The sequence below is a fragment of the Schistocerca cancellata genome, chromosome 1 (genome assembly GCF_023864275.1).
Source record: "Schistocerca cancellata isolate TAMUIC-IGC-003103 chromosome 1, iqSchCanc2.1, whole genome shotgun sequence".
NCBI classification, from domain to species: Eukaryota; Metazoa; Arthropoda; class Insecta; order Orthoptera; family Acrididae; genus Schistocerca; species Schistocerca cancellata.
This window is the reverse complement of record NC_064626.1, coordinates 310,661,639-310,680,312: the sequence shown is the minus strand read 5'-3', so window position 1 is coordinate 310,680,312 and position 18,674 is coordinate 310,661,639.

Here is an 18,674-nt window from a genome sequence, read left to right as displayed (position 1 = left end):
CTGCGCTGTAGAATGGGTGTTGTGTTGTCCTTATCATCATTTCATCGTAACTGAGATGCAGGTCGCCCAGTGTGGTGTCACTTGAAATAAGACTTGCAACTCGGTGGCTCAACTTCCCCGGATGAGGCCCCCTGACATCAATGTCACATGAGCATTTCACGTTCATTACTCTGCAGTGTCTGTGTTTTGCAGTTGTTGTTGTTGTGGTCTTCAGTCCTGAGACTGGTTTGATGCAGCTCTCCATGCTACTCTATCCTGTGCAAGCTTCTTCATCTCCCAGTACCTACTGCAACCTACATCCTTCTGAATCTGCTTAGTGTATTCATCTCTTGGTCTCCCCCTACGATTTTTACCCTCCACGCTGCCCTCCAATATTAAATTGGTGATCCCTTGATGCCTCAGAACATGTCCTACCAACCGATCCCTTCTTCTAGTCAAGTTGTGCCACAAACTTCTCTTCTCCCCAATCCTATTCAATACTTCCTCATTAGTTATGTGATCTACCCATCTAATCTTCAGCATTCTTCTGTAGCACCACAATTCGAAAGCTTCTATTCTCTTCTTGTCCAAAGTATTTATCATCCATGTTTCACTTCCATACATGGCTACGCTCCATACAAATACTTTCAGAAATGACTTCCTGACACTTAAATCTATACTCGATGTTAACAAATTTCTCTTCTTCAGAAACGCTTTCCTTGCCATTGCCAGTCTACATTTTATATCCTCTCTACTTCGACCATCATCAGTTATTTTGCTCCCCAAATAGCAAAACTCCTTTACTACTTTAAGTGTCTCATTTCCTAATCTAATTCCCTCAGCATCACCCGACTTAATTCGACTACATTTCATTATCCTCGTTTTGCTTTTGTTGATGTTCATCTTATATCCTCCCTTCAAGACACCATCCATTCCGTTCAACTGCTCTTCCAAGTCCTTTGCTGTCTCTGACAGAATTACAATGTCATCGGCAAACCTCAAGGTTTTTATTTCTTCTCCATGGATTTTAATACCTACTCCGAATTTTTCTTTTGTTTCCTTTACTGCTTGCTCAATATACAGATTGAATAACATCGGGGAGAGGCTACAACCCTGTCTCACTCCCTTCCCAACCACTGCTTCCCTTTCATGTCCCTCGACTGTTATAACTGCCCAGTATACTATGCAATGTTCTTCAGACATTCTTGCATGCCTGAAGGAACAGATGCTGTTATGATCCACAACTGTAGCTTCACAATTTATTGGTGACATATTAAAATTTGTGCCAGACCAGAACGCTAACCCAGATTTCGCCGGCCGGAGTGGCCGAGCGGTTCTAGGCGCTACAGTCTGGAACCGCGCGACCGCTACGGTCGCAGGTTCGAATCCTTCCTCGGGCATGGATGTGTGTGATGTCCTTAGGTTAGTTATGTTTACGTAGTTCTAAGTTCTAGGGGACTGATGACCTCAGAAGTTAAGTCCCATAGTGCTCAGAGCCATTTGAACCATTTTAACCCAGATTTTCCGCTTTATGTGAATGGTCACCTTAACCACTTTGGCTATCTGACCATATCTCCTGGACTGACCCAAACCTCATATCTCACCTTTTGTGCACATGCTACACTCGCACAGGGCGGTATTTGTTTGTTATCGTCTGGCCTGTCCAGGCACGTAATACTATTTTGCATTCTCTTTGTTTTCAGGGTCTTCTGTGCAGAGTTCTTCAGACATGCATACATGTTTTTTTGGTATTTAGACATGCATAGTTGGAAATCATCACAGTGCTAAGATGCTTTGATTGTATAAAGAATAATGACATCATAGTATCGTCTGTAAAATCAGAATCTTACGTGAATAACGAGTGTGAAGGGGTTCTCACTGCTTTTTGTCAATATCCTCTGCATCCTCGCTCAGTCCTCTTGAATTTGTTATAATAAATTAATGTTTTTGTCCAGAAGAATCCTAACGATTTCATACCATCACACTGGTGTTGTGACAGCATCGCGTTGACATTACGATGGCATTTCGTCTGCATCACGCAGGCTTTGCCACGGCATAACGCTGGCGTCGTGTTGTTGTCACACATGAGACACACACCAGCGTAACGTCATATCAATTCCCGCAGTTAACTGAGGGGTCCGAAATCTGCCACGGCTTAAATTTTGATTAATAATCAGCATTAGCGGCCAAAGACCTCCGGTATAAGAAGTCATCTTCCTTCTGCCAACGGCCTTGTCATAGATGTCGGAGAAGCGGACGGAGGTTCAGGGCACACTCTTGTCCTTGGGGTGGGAAACTGTCCCTAAAGGCAGAAGAATCAGCAATGATCAATCGCATGAGGATGCAGAATGCGACGGAAATCATTGCATTAAGGTATGTAACGTGTATCCACAAGACATGTGACCTGTAATCGGAAAGTGTCATGATGATCTCTCCACTGGCAAATGATTTTGGAATAGTCGGAGTGGACAACCAAGAGGGAGGTGACCATCAGAAAAAGATTGAATAACCAACGAAAGGATAAAGTTCTACAAGTTGGGGCGTGGAATGTCAGAAGCTTGAATGTGGTAAGGAAGCTAGAAAATCTCAAAAGGGAAATGCAAAGGCTCAGTCTAGATATAATCGGGGTCAGTGAAGTGAAATGGAAAGAAGACGAGAATTTCTAGTCACATGAGTGTAGAGTAATATCAACAGCAGCAGAAAATGGTACAACAGAAATGGGATTCGTTATGAATAGGAAGGTAGGGCAGGGAATGGGTCACTGCGGACAGTTCAGTGATAGGGTTGTTCTTATCCAAATCGACAGCAAAAGGACACCAACAACGATAGTCCAGATATACATGCCGACATCGCAAGCTGAAGATGAAGAGATAGAGAAAGTATATGAGGATATTGAAAGGGTAATACAGTATGTAAAGGGAGATGAAAATCTAATAGTCATGGGGGACTGGAATGTAGGGGAAGGAGTAAAATAAATGGTTACAGAAGAATATGAGCTTGGGACAGGGAATGAGAGAGGAGAAAGACTAACTGAGATCTGTAATAAATTTCAGCTAGTAACAGCGAATACTCTGTTCAAGAATCACAGGAGGAGGAGCTATACTTGGAAAAGGTCAAGTGATACTACAAGATTTCAGTTAGATTACATCATGGTCAGACAGAGATTTCGAAATCAGATAATGGATTGTAAGACATGCCAGGAGCAGATGTAGACTCAGATCATAATTTAGGAGTAATGAAGACTAAACTTAAGTTTAAGAGGATAGCCAGGAACAATCAATACGCAAGAAATTGGGATACGGAAGTGTTAAGGAACGACGAGATACGCTCTAGGCTGCAGATACAGCAATAAGGAATAGTTCAGTAGGCAGTACAGCTGAAGAGGAATGGATATCTCCGAAAAGGCCAGTCACAGAAGTTAGAAAGAAAAACATAGGTACAAAGAAATTAACTGTGAAGAAACGATGGGTAACAAAAGATGTACTTCAGCTGATCGATGAAAGAAGGAAGTACAAAAATGTTAATAGAAATACAGGAATACATAACGACAAGTTGTTGAGCAATGAAACAAAGAGGTAGTGCAGGGAAGCTAAGACGAAATGGCTGCATGAAAAAGGTGAAAAAATCGAAAAAGATATGGTTTTCGGAAGGACTGGCTCAGCAGATAGCAAAGTCAAAACAACTTTCGGTGAAATTAAAAGCAAGGGCGGTATTATTAAGAGTGTAACGGGACTTCCACTGTGAAATGCAGAGGAGAGAGAGAATAGGTGAAGACAGAACATTGAAGGCCTCTATGAGGGGGAAGATTTGTCTGAAGTGATAGAAGAAGAAATAGGAGTAGATTTAGAAGACATAGGAGATTCAGTATTAGAAACAGAATTGAAGAAAGTTATGGAGAACTTAAGATCAAATAAGGCTTGAGGGATGGCTAAATTCCATGAAAATTTCTAAAATCATTGGGGGGAAGTGGCAGCAAAACAACTGTTCACGTTGGTGTGAAAAATATCGTCCACAAAATTCCGAAGTCTGCAAGAGCTGACAAGTGTGGAAAATTACCGTACAATCAGCTTAACAGCTCATGCATCCAAGTTGCTGACAAGAAGAATATACAGAAGAATGGAAAAGAGAGTTGATGATGTGTTAGATGACGATAAGTTTGGCTTTATGACAGGTAAAGGGACAAGAGAGGCAATTCTTGATAATGGAAGCAAGACTAAAGAAAAATCGAGACACATTTATGGGATTTTCGAACTGGAAAAGAGTTCGACAACGTAAAATGGGGCAAGATGTTCGAAATTCTGAGAAAAATAGGGTTAAGGTGTAGGGAAAGACGTGCAAGTACCAAGAGGTAGTAATAAGGGTGGGCTACCAAGAACGAAGTGCTCGGATTAAAAAGGATGTAAGACAGGGGTGTAGTCTTTCGCTCCTACCGTTCAATCTGTACATCGAAGGAGCAATGATGGAAATAAAAGAAAAGATCGGGAATGGAATTAAATTTAAAGGTGATAAGATATCAATGATAGGATTCGCTCATATCATTGCTATCATGTGAAAAGTGAAAATGAAGAAAAATTACATGATCTTCTTAATGAAGTACAGAATGAGTACAGAATATGGACTGAGAGTAAATCGAAGAAAGACGAAAGTAATGAGAAATTGCAGAAATAATAACAGTGAGATACTTAACATTAGGATTGATGGTCATGAAGTAGATGAAGTTGAAGAATACTGCTATCTAGCAGCAAGATAACTAATGATGGAGCAAGGAGGATATCAAAACCAGACTAGCATTCCTGACCAAGAGAAGTCTACTACTATCAAACATAGGCCTTAATTTGAGGAAGAAATTTCTGAGAATCTACGTTTGGAGCACAGCATTGTATGGTAGTGAAACATGGACCGTGGGAAAACCGGAACAGAAGAAAATCGAAGCATTTAAGATGTGGTGCTACAGGCAAGTGTTGAAAATTGGGTGGAGTGATAAGGTAAGGAATAAGAAGGTACTGCACAGAATCGGAGAGGAAAGAACTATGTGGAAAACACTGATAAGGAGAAGGGATAGGGTGATAGGACATCTGTTAAGACATCAGGAAATGACTTCGATAGTACTAGAGGGAAGTGTGGAGGGCAAAAACTGTAGCGGTAGAGAGAGATTGGAATACATACAGTAAATAATTGAGGATGTAGGTTGTAAGTGCTACTGTGAGAAAAACAGGAGAGGAATTTTATGGCGAGCCGAATCAAACCAGTCAGAAGAGTGATGATTCAAAGCTACACACAAACTTTCGCCAGAGATCTCCTCTGCGATTGTCAAGTGACTGACTGTCGTACGGATACCGCTGCTGAGCTTGTATAGCTGTGCCGTTGCCGGTGACGATACTGGTATTCAGTTCCGCACCGTATGTGATAATTTATTGGTGGCGCAACGGCCGCGACTGCTTGAACACTCCAGTCACAGGATCCCAGGCCATGCTCAGCTGCAATCTATCCTCCTTACTGAGGATGTTATCTGATTTTCGATCTCTGTTGCTTTGTTTACAGCGCTATTCCAGAAGCCGGTGGTCCGTTTAGAAAAAGAAGTCTCGTCGAATGCATTTCGCTTCTGCTTTCCAGGGCATGTTCCGCTATAGCTAATTTTTCGGGACAGCGTCGGTGGAAACAGCGTTCTTGTTCTACGCGGCGCTCTTCCATAGTGTGGACAGTCTGCTCACATCCACATATTATTTTGTGTATTCCAGGTTTTCTGAGGCGTACATTGTCTTCTACAGGCTACAGTAGTTGCTGGGTCTTTCCTAGGGGCCTAAACACCATGTCGATTGTATGTCTCTTCAGGAGCCGGTTAATCTTTTCTGTCATTGGGCCACAAAACGGTAAAACTCTATCTTCTCCGTGTCTTCTTCTGTGGCCTTCTGCATTCGTGACTTAGAAGAAATTTCTTGCGAAATTTTTCTGTTGTTTAACCGTTTTCTTGAACACTTTACATAAGTGGATCAGTTTTCTTGACAGGCTTTTGGCGTGTGAGACGGTTTCAGATGGATGCGCCAAGGTTCTCAGAACAGACCGCCCCTATGCTGGGTGGTGGTAGTTGGTGGCGTGCAGATACCAGTCCGTGTGGGAGGGCTTGCGGTAAACGCTGCGACCGAACCTTCCATTGCGATTATGGTGGACAAGGACGTCCAGGAATGGCAAGGAAACGGCCTTCTCTACTTCCATTGTGAACGTTATGTGGTCGTGGATGTAGTTGGTATGTTCCAGGGACTCTTCCAGCTTTTCTTGACCATGAAGCCACATGACGAGGGTATCGTCGCAGTAGCGACAAAAACAACTTGGCTTTTTAGGAGCCATGCCCAGCGCAATGTCCTCGAAACGCTTCTTAAAGAGGATGGCTAATACTGGAGGTAATGGGCTCCCCATTCCGACGCCGTCCGTCTGGTGAAATATTCTCCACCATGGAAAAAACACGATGATGTCAGGGTATGTTTGAAACACCGATGATGTCGTCAAAGAGCCAGAACAGAAATTCTATAGGGCCTGAGATGGGCAAAAGCGTGAACAGCGAAAACACATAAAAACTAATCACAATATCTCCTTCACCAAGGCGTAGATGTTTAATTCGGTCGATGATGCCCGCCATATTTTTCATATGATGCCGTATTCTTCATACGGGGAGCTGTTTCGAAGTGTGCTACGTTTTTTAGGGACTAATATTTAACATCAGTGAAGAAAAACTATTTTAAAAATAACGTTACTGAAATATTTTATTACACAACAAGAAATTAGAAGTTACATTTGTGATGTGCTTTTTCGATTGTTTACTTCTGATGTGAGTGGCTTGAAATCTAGTTGATAATTGATAAGTACAGTTTCGAAAAGTTCACTTGAATCTTCATCAGATGGAACAGAGCGATATGAGCGATATTTAGAATTGATAAACCTGAGAGCCGAGTAAATTGCTTCACACATATAAGTAGTCAAAAAAAAAAAAAAAAAAAAAAAAAAAAAAAAAAAAAAAAAAAAAAAAAAAAAAAAAAGATGAATCCCTTGGTACTCTCTCTTGTTATCGAATATTTTTCTTCTGTAACCTTGATTCAAAATTCAACAACTGAACAACTGCTATGTTTCAGATTCTTTAATCCTCCGTGGTCTTGAAGTTCCAGTAGCTCCAACTGTACAGCTGCTGAATCCTTAATTTTTGGCCGTGAGACGGGACTGCCATCTTTCACATCAACGAGGAAAGGATTTTCCGGGAATGAAAATGGAGGTTTAAGTGCCCTCAAATCACTAAACATGACATTTATTTCTTCAGAAAGTGCAGAAATTCTACTTAATAAACCTTGTATTTGCAAATGAACTAAAGGAAGGCTTAGACTAATTTTCTTCAAGCTTATGAAGTGAGCAAATCTTTAGGCGGTGGATATGTTGGTATGGGCGCACGACACAAGTGTCTTCATCGCTTACGGGAAAATAGTTTGAGACGAGTGTCGTAAAATACGCTAAACAGAAATGTAAAACAACACGTAATATACAGATAACAGAAATTGGAGAACTATATGTGTACCCACAGTGAAACATCGAACGAAGTATCAAGCCAATATTAAAACATTATCTAAACAGGAAGAAATTTGTATAACAGGCTAAAACAATACATCAGATGGATGTGGTTGGCTGACTGCAAGAATAAAAAAGGAGGAGCCAGCCACCCTGCAACACATAAAAACCTTCAGCATAAAATCTCTGGCCAGGGCCCGGTTACATCACAAAAATTTAAAACCTTAGTCACAATCGTCTTGTCATCAGATACTCACCAATATTTGTTTCTGCCATTGCATCACGGTATAAAATGCACTCTTAAAAGATCGAATAGATAGATTTGCATGCCACAATCATCACAAAAGAGGGCATCTTTTCACCGTAGTGCCGGCCGCTGTAGCCGAGGGGTTCTAGGCGCTTCAATCCGGAACAGCGCTACTGCTATGGTCGCAGGTTCGAATCCTGCCTCGTGAATGGATGTGTGTGATGTCCTTAGATTAGGAATGAGATTTTCACTCTGCAGCGGAGTGTGCGCTGATATGGAACTTCTTGGCAGATTAAAACTGTGTGCCGGACTGACACTCGAGCTCGAGACCTTTGCCTTTCGCGGGCAAATCCTCTACCAACTGAGCTACCTAAGGACGACTCACGCCCCGTCCTCACAGCTTTACTTCTCCTAGCACCTCGTCTCCTACCTTCAAAACTTAATACAAGCTCTCCTGCGAATCTTGCAAAACTAACACTCCTGATAGAAAGGGTATAGCGGAGACATGGCTTAGCCACAGCCTGGGGGATGTTTCCAGAATGAGATTTTCACACTGCAGCGCACACTGCACTACAGAGTGAAAATCTCATTCTGGAAACATCCCCCAGGCTGTGGCTAAACCATGTCTCCGCTATACCCTTTCTTTCAGGAGTGGTGGTCTTGCATGGTTCGCAGGAGAGCTTCTGTAAAGTTTGGAAGATAGGAGACGAGGTACTGGCAGAAGTAAAGCTGCGAGGACGGGGCGTGAGTCGTGCTTGGGTAGCTCACGTGGTTGAGCACATGCCCGCTAAAGGCATTCTGGAAACATCCCCTAGGCTGTGGCTAAGCCATGTCTCCGCTATAAACTTTCTTTCAGGAGTGGTACTCTTGCATGGTTCGCAGGAGAGCTTCTGTAAAGTTTGGAAGATAGGAGACGAGGTACTGGCAGAAGTAAAGCTGTGAGGACGGGGCGTGAGCCGTGCTTGGGTAGCTCAGTTGGTAGAGCACTTGCCCGCGAAAGGCAAAGATCCCGAATTCGAGTCTCGGTCTGGCACACAGTTTTAATCTGACAGGAATTTTCCTGTCCTTAGATTAGTTAGGTTTAAGTAGTTCTAGGTCTAGGGGTCTGATGCTCTCAGATGTTCCATAGTGCTTAGAGCCATTTGAACCATTTTCACCATAGTAAAAAGCCATGCGTATGAGCACAGTGACCAAATCGAAGACGTGTGAGGTATGCTTCATCGCACATGAGTAACTGGCCGGAGGAATGCCATGGCCAGCTGCTGCTCATTGTCTGTTACTGCCAGCCGTTCCTCAACCCACAATTACATGAACTTCCTGTGTATTGCAAAAATGACAACCTTCAGGGGAATAGGATATTGTGCCACATCCTGACCTTTACAGACTTCCTAGGCAGCCCGACTGGACTTTTCATTGTCCTGTATTCCTACATGACTTGGCACCCAACAGAATGACACCTGCTTTCCCTGCCTTTGGAGCAAGCATAGTTTGTCATATATCAGCTGGGCTAATATCTCAGCTGGGTACAGATTCTGTAACAACTGTAAGGCACTAAGGACACAGAGCAGGTAAGAAACCGTCTGCCCTGCGTGCATCACATCTGCTCCAGTGCTTTCAGGATCGCGTGGAGCTTCGATGAGAAAACGGTATACTTATCACGAAGCGAATTCTAGTGACATGGTCTGGGAACATGACTGAGCAGCCAAGGGAAATTCCCTTGTTTGGAGCCATAAGTGCACATAACTGTGAAACCGTTATGTGTATGTAAAATGCTAAGAAACAGAGATTGTAATGTAATATCTTGCGTACTATCTTTCTTAAATCTGGGCCTCCGTAGGATCCAATGTATAAATCTGCTCCCACCGCAATGTAACACATGAAGACCGGCCACACGCATCTCGAAAAGGCAGTCCTCTCCATGAATGCCATAGAGCCTCATTGTCCACTGCTACTTACGAGAAAGCCTTTCCATTGGAGGCCAAGCAATGGTATGGTATGTGGACGTGTAAGCTGTGGACTAGAGATGGGCACAGTTGTGCTTTTCAGAGATTGGGTAAGAATTGGTCATCTCTGGAATGAAGTAGGTCTTTTTCATTACTCACCACTCACCATTCACTCATGAAAATAAGTAAAAGGAAGGTACATTGCCTTTTTAATTCAGGTAAATAAACCTGTATTTTTATCTGATTTGGTCCTATTTTGAATGAACACATGAAGAGGAGCAATAATTTTGTGTTAGTCCTTAGTAATTTTCAGAAATGAATGTTTTAAATTTCGTCTAATGGAAAAGTTTTAAGTATTACAACAAAATGCTAACTATATTTTTATCAAGTGGAAAAAGTTTAAGACTGAAAATTGATTGTTGTTATAAGTTATTATTTTTATTGGAAAAACACACTATAAGAATTATAGCAACTGTAACTGAAGCATATCTGCAGTCATTTTTTACAGTCAGTATTACATGTTCCCATAGAAGAAAAATTAATCAGTATTGTCATTTATGAATAAAAGTTGACCCATTTTGATCTATGTGAGCCTCTTTCTCTTCTCAGTGCATGTTGGTCCTGCTTTTGAAAAAAATCGTTCACAGGCCACTGATGTTGCTGTGAAATACAGTACTTTTAGAACCAGTTGATACAGCGCTGATAACAGCAGTTTTTTTTGTTGTTTCCCAGCAGTTTAAGGGATCGCTATTTCTAGGCTCAAATCCCTCCACTAAATATTTGTCCAATTCGACAATGGCTGCGTTATCCAGGTTGTGACTTGTTAGAAGTTGACTAATAGTTTCATTGACTCCTACCAGATTGAAGAAGCCTCCAGTGTGGTGGTAACTGGTTGAAACATGAGCTCTGCTTTTTCTTATTGAACAACTAAGCTTCCATTTCTGCAACAGCCTTCATGTAGAAGTACTGAAATACTTAATCATCTGAAAATCCTTGCTTTTGAATCAGGAGTCTAGTAATGGTACCTGACTAACATTTTGGTTGCTGGAGATAACACAAAACCACTCTGATAATCCTGCAAGCAAATTATCAACCAGTGACTTCGTTTCTTGAGGATATTCTTTATTTTTGTCTTTAAAAGGTTTTAGTTGTCGTTCCACTATTCTTGGCAAGATTTTCATTACTCAAAATGAGACAGTTTTCTGTGAGGGTACCTCTTCGGTAACCACATGAAAAACATTCAAAATCTTTAAAGCTTCTTGGATTATGTTACAGTCTGTATCTTTTAAGTTTAAGGTGACTGATTTTCTACCTAATATAGCGAGGTAATAAATTATGGGATCTTTATGCAAAGTAAATGTTTTCAGCATTTCGTAAGTAGTTACATCTTATTGGGATATCTTGTTTCAATTTCAGTCGGTCTTTTTCAAATTTTCTATCATTTCAGCAAGTTTGCTTAAAGCGAAGGTTTTCTCCTAAAGAAACACAACTCATTTGAACTCATTAACAGTTTTCTGTGTGGACTCCTGAACTGCGTGTTATACAGTGGAGTTTTATAGAATGTGCAAAGCATGGGGTATGAGGAAGTCTTAAGGCAAGGCAGCTAATTTCGTGTTTGGCACATTTTCTGTAATTATGGAAGTGATCTGAAAATTGATATTGTATTTGGCATAACAGACTTTACCCAGGCTGAGATGTTTTTTGCAGTCTGTCTGTCTTCGAATTGTGTGCAAAAAGGTTCAAATGGTTCAAATGGCTCTGAGCACTATGGGACTTAACATCTATGGCCATCAGTCCCCTAGAACGTAGAACTACTTAAACCTAATTAACCTAAGGACAGCACACAACACCCAGCCATCACGAGGCAGAGAAAATCCCTGACCCCGCCGGGAATCGAACCCAGGAACCCGGGCGTGGGAAGCGAGAACGCTACCGCACGACCACGAGATGCGGGCTGAGCAAAAAGGAATGGCTTCAGTTCACTCTCCTCAAACTAATGTTACTTACACTCGTCCACGCATCAGACGTACGGCAGGCTGCGTTTTCAGTGGCCGAAAAATTTTTAATTTTTAGTGCAAATCATTTTTAAAAGCTGTACATCTAATGGCATACATTTTATTAATGTGAATGGCTTTATAATATTAAAAACATTACTTACTGGTTGTTGTAAATGAAAAGCCATTGAGGCTGAGGGCACTATAAAGGACTTGGTCCAGAACCTGACGGCACTGATGAGTTGGATAGTGCTTCAGACTCAGTTTGCCCTTTTGGGAGGATACCTTCACATGAGGTGGAAGCAGACGTCGGTGAGGGCAGTTCATTAGAAATGATTTCTCGAATTACTGCATCGATTGATGGCGATCTTGATCGGCTTCCTGACTTGCACTGTTCCAGAGGTACTGTAGAGTGCTTCGATTTTAAATGTCTCTTCATGTTTGATGATGAGCCAGAAGCCACGACAGTTACCTGCTGTCAGTGGCATTTTCCTTTTTCTTCCATTTTGTTAAAACGGTACTGAATATCGTAGCTCTTCTAGGCGAAGGCAATGTGGATAACATATTCTTGTGGAGCACTGAAAGTAGACTGGTAAAATTAAAACATTTGCTATTAACATACGCGTTTTACTTTGTAAAAGCTTAATGTGAGAATAAATGTACGTGCTGTGATTTTATAATCAGAAGTTACAGAGTAGGATGTAGGAAGCCATGATCTATGAAACCTAGAGCCACAATCGTGAAGTTTGTGTCATATATGAAAAGGCCTGACACAGTCATAGTGACTAAGAAACTCGCAAAGACAAGCCTGACAATATGCGAGGATTTCATTGCTGAAAGATAAAAATTTTGAATAAAGTGATATCCGACTTTGGGCTACGTAGCATTTGAACAAGAGATGACAGCATTTCGAACAATTATGAATAAAGTATGCCACTATTAAAGGGTATACATACACATGGGTCCACATACCATAAATGTTTCAGTTCTAAAATTTTGTTTATAGATGGCACACATTCTATTATTCCATATTGAAAATTAGTATTCATTAATTCAACATTTATGTATTGATGGCCTTTATCTTTCATTCAGAAAATTAGTAATAATAAATGCCAAAAATTATGTATAGTTTGAGTTACATCTTATACTGTTTCTTCTCAATCATACACCCTAAGTGTGATGAAGAAAATGGCTGAAGATGAGGAATAATTACTTGAATTACGATTTCCCAACCAGTCTATATAATTTAAATTATCATCAGTTCTCTAGTTTAATACTATCATTTCAATGCTCTCTGAAAGCATGTAAAAATTCTTGCTTATCCGCTCCTAGTACTTACCCAATTCCCTTTCTCAACCCAAGATGAGATGCGATCCATGCCAAGGGGTGTGTGGCACATGGGACGATGTGTCACAAACGGAGTCTCAGGGATACTGGGCGACCTCCCTGTGTAAGCAGACTTACACTGCGTTTGGTTTTCATGGTGTGGACCATGTAGATCCCCAAATCTCGTTGAACCAAGAAGGACATGACAAAAGAAAATAAACTAAAACAAACTGAGTGGCAAACTGAGACTTCAGCCACCCAAACATCGGGGTCAGGACTGAAGGAATCCACTCCCACTACCGAATCAGGGTCTAGTCCTGAGAGAAAAGTGGGAACTGTAACTAAGAAGTTGGACCCGACCAAGATCTGGGGCCCAGAGGAGAAAACTCCTCAGGGAGCAGAGACAAAAGGAAGGGAAAGAATGGCTTCCAAAGCAAAAGAGGGAATTAAAAGGACTTGAGCCCAAGACCCCAAAGAAAGAATTGTCTCAGGTTGAAGGGGATATGCAGACCCCCTCAACATCAAAAACAGATAAAAAGAGGATAAGGGAGGAATCTAAGACTCTCTCCTTCCTGGATAAGTTGTTGTTGTTGTTGTTGTGGTCTTCAGTCCTGAGACTGGTTTGATGCAACTCTCCATGCTACTCTATGCTGTGCAAGCTTCTTCATCTCGCAGTACCTACTGCAGCCTACATCCTTCTGAATCTGCCTAGTGTACTCATCTCTTGGTCTCCCTCTACGATTTTTACACTCCACGCTGAACTCCAGTACTAAATTGATGATCCCTTGATGCCTCAGAACATTTCCTTCCAACCGATCCCTTCTTCTAGTCAAGTTGTGCCACAAATTTCTCTTCTCCCCAATTCTATTCAATACTTCCTCATTAGTTATGTGATCTACCCATATAATCTTCAGCATTCTTCTGTAGCACCACATTTCGAAAGCTTCTATTCTCTTCTTGTCTAAACTATTTATCGTCCACGTTTCACTTCCATACATGGCTACACTCCATACAAATACTTCCTGAAACGACTTCCTAAAACTTAAATCAATACTCAATGTTAACAAATTGCTCTTCTTCAGAAACGATTTCCTTGCCATTGCCAGTCTACATTTTATATCCTCTCTACTTCGACCATCATCAGTTATTTTGCTCCCCAAATAGCAAAACTCCTTTACTACTTTAAGTGTCTCATTTCCTAATCTAATTCCCTCAGCATCACCGACTTAATTCGACTACATTCCATTATCCTCGTTTTGCTTTTGTTGATGTTCATCATATACCCTCCTTTCAAGACACTGTCCATTCCGTTCGACTGCTCATCCAGGTCCTTTCCTGTTTCTGACAGAATTACAATGTCATTGGCGAACCTCAAAGTTTTTATTTCTTCTCCATGGATTTTAATACCTACTCCGAACTTTTCTTTTGTTTCCTTTACTGCTTGCTCAATATACAGATTGAATAGCATCGGGGAAATGCTACAACCCTGTCTCACTCCCTTCCTAACCACTGCTTCCCTTTCATGTCCCTCGACTCTTATAACTGCCATCTGGTTTCTGTACAAATTGTAAATAGCCTTTCGCTCCCTGTATTTTACCCCTGCCAGAGAGTATTCCAGTCAACATTGTCAAAAGCTTTCTCTAAGTTTATAAATGCTAGAAACGTGGGTTTGCCTTTCCTTAATCTTTTCTTCTAAGATAAGTCGTAGGGTCAGTATTGCCTCACGTGTTCCAACATTTCTATGGAATCCAAACTGATCTTCCCTGAGGTCAGCTTCTACCAGTTTTTCCCTGGATAAGTGAGCCCAGAAAAAGTCGAGGAAAGAAATAGAGAAACAGACCTATAGTACTGCATTCTCGGTTTTTCAGATGGCAGTTATCCAGGAAGGCTATCCACTGGTAGACACCACCGTGCACCAGGAGGAACTCATACAGATAGCCCTCTTTGGAGAGATTGGGGGGCCACTAGTCCAGGACCCAACTTCACAATGGTCTATCTAGATCGTGGTGCTCCTATTTTTGCCTGTGAGGGGGTGCAAATGGTGGAATGGCTTAAGGACAAGGTAACCACGGTATCCCCATGGGAGGATGCGAAGCTGCTGGTCAAGGTGGCAGTGGAATTATCAATATGGGTACCAAAGATCCTTAAGGATGTCTCTCCAAAGACTCTGTTCGAGAAAATAGGGGCCCAGAAGTCTCGACAGAGGAATGGAAAGTAATCAACCAGAATGCTGTAGCAGAAGGACGAACCCTGGTGGTGGAGGTCTGGTACAAGTCCCTGAAATCATTTTTAGGGTTTTTGCAGGTCACCGTCAGGGTAATAAAAGACCTGAAAAGTAATGATGGCAGCAAGACGGAGCTGGAGGTGCTTCAGATTAATCTGCAGCACAATAAAGGGGCCACTGCTGCTCTGAGCCGCTGCCTGGGGAGACAGGAAGTGGATGTGGTCCTGAAACAAGAACCCTACTAATATCAAGTGGGCGTATCTGGCCCCAGTGGCACTGGAGGTAAACAGATTTATGCTAGAAATCTAAGATGGTTGGTTGGTTGGTTTGGGGAAGGAGACCAGACAGCGTGGTCATCGGTCTCATCGGTTTAGGGAAGGATTGGGAAGGAAGTCGGCCGTGCCCTTTCAGAGGAACCATCCCGACATTTGCCTGGAGTGATTTAGGGAAATCACGGAAAACCTAAATCAGGATGGCCGGACGCGGGATTGAACCGTCGTCCTCCCGAATGCGAGTCCAGTGTCTAACCACTGCGCCACCCCGCTCGGTAGAAATCTAAGAAATTCCAGCAAATGCGTCTATGTAAGAAACTGAATTTCTTTCATGCCAGTGATGGATTTCTGCTCCAGAGACCCAGTAACCATCAGGATGCAGCAACGTGAGGAAGGTATCACAAGGGAAATTGTTTTGGCCTCAGCATACCTTCCTTATGAAGAGAGCTCTCCTCCTCTTTTGGAGGTGAGGAGACTGACAGAAGCTTCCCATCGGCAAGGCGACCAACTGTTGGTTGGATGTGACACCAATGCCCACAACCTAGTGTGGGGCAGCAAGGACACCAACACTAGAGGTGAGTACCTTCTTGAATTTCTCTTGTCTAACAACTTGGAGGTCCTGAATAGGGGCAATGAACCTAAATTCACGAATAGCAGAAGGGAAGAAGTAACTGACATAACCTTTGGTTCCATGTAGATGGGAAGATATGTCAAACAATGGCGTGTAGCATAAGAGCCATCCTCATCGGACCACATGTACATTAAATTCAAAGTTGAAATGGGAATCAGACAGACCATGGCCTCTAGTAATCCCAGGTAAACAGACTGGGAGACAAATGGTTCAAATGGCTCTGAGCACTTTGGGACTTAACATCTGAGGTCATCAGTCCCCTAGAACTCAGAACTACTTAATCCTAACTAACCTAAGGACATCACACACGTCCATGCCCGAGGCAGGATTTGAACCTGGGGCTGTAGCGCTCGCTCGGCTCCAGACTGAGGCGCCCAGAATCTCTCGGCCACAGCGGCCGGCTATATAGTCCTCTACGAATTCTGGTTTACAGTGCACACTTTCTCTCAGTTTAATACATGAATTTTTTCAACGATGTTTGGAATAGAATCCAACACACCAACAATGATGTGACAAAACCTGTGCGCCAGCCAAACACAAAAATAAAATTGTTAATTATACTTAGCTAGTGACTTACACTGAATTCAAAACTTTTCTTTCAAATTTAATCTAATTACAAAAGAAATCACATATTTAACGCAAAACTGCACTTTCGTATCTGACAAAGTTTGGAGTTATTCAATCTCTAAGTTCCAACATGATAATGCCCCACCTATTACTTTACTCATTCTCCAACATTTGTTAACATAAACTTACTCTTGGCAACACTGAAACGTGCAAATAAAATTTTACAAGTCTAAACTTCAACAATATAATACACATTATACAAACATCATTAATTACATCACTTTCAGTCCTCAAATTGACCACCAACAGTCTCTTGTCTCTGCCACACATGTATTCTAACAGTGTCCAGTACTAAATTAACATGACTATAACAATTTCACTCTGCTCAACAATATATGATCAGTCTGAAATTTCACCCAAAAACGTATTCTATCACACTCCCATCAACCACAAACGTATTCTGACAATTTTCCACTGTGCTCAAAAGTATCCAGACAGTCTGACTTTTCAATCAAAAGCAACCCTGATAGTCTCCCTTCAACCACAAATGTAGTCAGACAACTTTTTCCTGTGCACAAAAATATCCGGAAAGTCTGATTTTTATGTCAAAAACGCATCGTGGCAGGATAATCTCTCAACCAAAACGAAATCCTGGCAGGGTAATCTATCAACCAAAAACGCATCCTGGCAGGGATGTCGTTATGACCAGTCTTTACCACTGCTACACACAGAGATATCTCACAGAGCTAAAGTGAACCCGTCATGCAGGCCCTAAAATATTTCAATGAGGAAGGGGTAGCCTCTACTCTAGAACACACAAACAACTGTGACCTGTACCAAATATTTTTATTACAGAATCACCATACACATTGGGTTCAAGTGTGTAGTTTGTGATGTTGGGAAATCCTCTATAATTAGGAAGATCCTCACAATGAATTCACAAACTAAATCAAATTAATCGTGATAAACGTGAACACATAACAACCTTTCAAAAGTGTTCCTACGTGAGAAAAGAATCCCTAGCGTAACTTACAATACAATGATCACAAGAGAATTTACCCTCCACAATATTACACTCACAACTCTTCAATATGCCCTATTGTCTATGCTGTTTTAGCTGGACAATAACGTATATTTACCGATATCTTTCTCGACTTGTAAGCCATATGAACACACACGCGATACGTGGCTAGCGTGAACAAGAGGGAATGAGAAGAAAATACATAACACAACTCAATCTCCAATAGAACTGGAGGGCACAAGTAAGCTTGTGACTACCCTACTGAGCGCCTGAGCAAACGTGATATTTACCGTGCTTCACGGGCGGCTGCTGTGGTCGGCAGTGGCGTATGATGACGGCGGTGCGTCGACGCTGTGCGGACCTGTAAACCTCAATACTATTGTGACCTGGACTGTATCTGTAGTCGGAAACTGCCCTGAGTATTCATGAGGCGAAAAACCGTGTTTTTCCCTAACTAAACTATTGGCAATGTACACTCCTTCTGGCTTAGCGACATGTACACGTCTGTCCTCTTTAATTGTTCAGCAGAACGTAACTAAATACGTAATCTCCACTCCGGAGATGTTATGATGTTTTCGAAACCTGTGAATGCAAGTGTTCATTAAAAAGCTCTTCTAGGCCGACAGAACAGAAAGTTTTCTGTCTACACACGGCCCTGATCTGAAGAGACTTCTCTACTTTCTATTCACGGCCTGTATATCTTATTTTTGTTCCCACCACTGTACCTTGTGTTCATTCCCTATCACAATTCGTAGAGGCCAATGCTGATAGTGGTACGACTTGCGTCATTTCTTGGCCCAATGAAGCTTGAGAAGCGTATTGGGGTGGAAACTATTTTCCTTCTAGCCTATAGCATTCATGTTTCGCTCCTGTACTCTCAGACTCCCCCCATACACGAGCTGTCCACGCGGTACCACGTGTT